Genomic DNA, 790 nt, shown 5'->3' with positions numbered 1-790 from the left:
CTAGAATTTTTAAAGCTCCATTCTCAACCCTTTTTCGGAGCCCATGAATTGCGTTTTTGTTCATGTCTCCTCCACCTTCGAGTTTGGAGATATGCGTAGTGATTGCTTAGTGCAATTCTCCATTCTCAACCCCTATTTCGGAGCCCCATGAACTGCGTTTTCGTTCATGTGTCTTCCACCTTCGACTTTGGAGCCATGCGTAGTGATTGCTTAGTGCAATTCTCCATTCTCAACCCTTTTTCGGAGCCCCATGAATTGCGTTTTCGTTCATGTGTCTTCCACCTTCGAGTTTGGAGCCATGCGCAGTGATTGCTTAGTCCAATTCTCCATTCTCAACCCTTTTTTCGAAGCCCCATGAATTACGTTTTCGTTCATGTGTCCTCCATCTTCGAGTTTGGAGCCATGCGTAGTGATTGCTTAGTGTAATTCTCCATTCTCAACCCCTTTTTTCGAAGCCCCATGAATTACGTTTTCGTTCATGTGTCCTCCACCTTCGAGTTTGGAGCCATGCGTAGTGATTGCTTAGTGTAATTCTCCATTCTCAACCCCTTTTTCGGAGCCCCATGAATTGCGTTTTCGTTCATGTGTCCTCCACCTTCGAGTTTGGAGCCATGCGTAGTGATTGCTTAGTGCAATTCTCGATTCTCAACTCTTTTTCGGAGCCCCGAGAATTGCGTTTTCGGTCATGTCCCCTCCACCTTCGAGTGTGGAGCTATGCGTAGTGATTGCTTAGTGCAACTCTCCGTTCTCAACCTTTTTCAGAGCCCCATGAATGACGTTTTCGTTCATG

This window comes from Glycine max, chromosome 15 (assembly GCF_000004515.6).
Source record: "Glycine max cultivar Williams 82 chromosome 15, Glycine_max_v4.0, whole genome shotgun sequence".
In the NCBI taxonomy this organism is placed as follows: domain Eukaryota; kingdom Viridiplantae; phylum Streptophyta; class Magnoliopsida; order Fabales; family Fabaceae; genus Glycine; species Glycine max.
Note: the sequence above shows the minus strand (reverse complement) of the source record.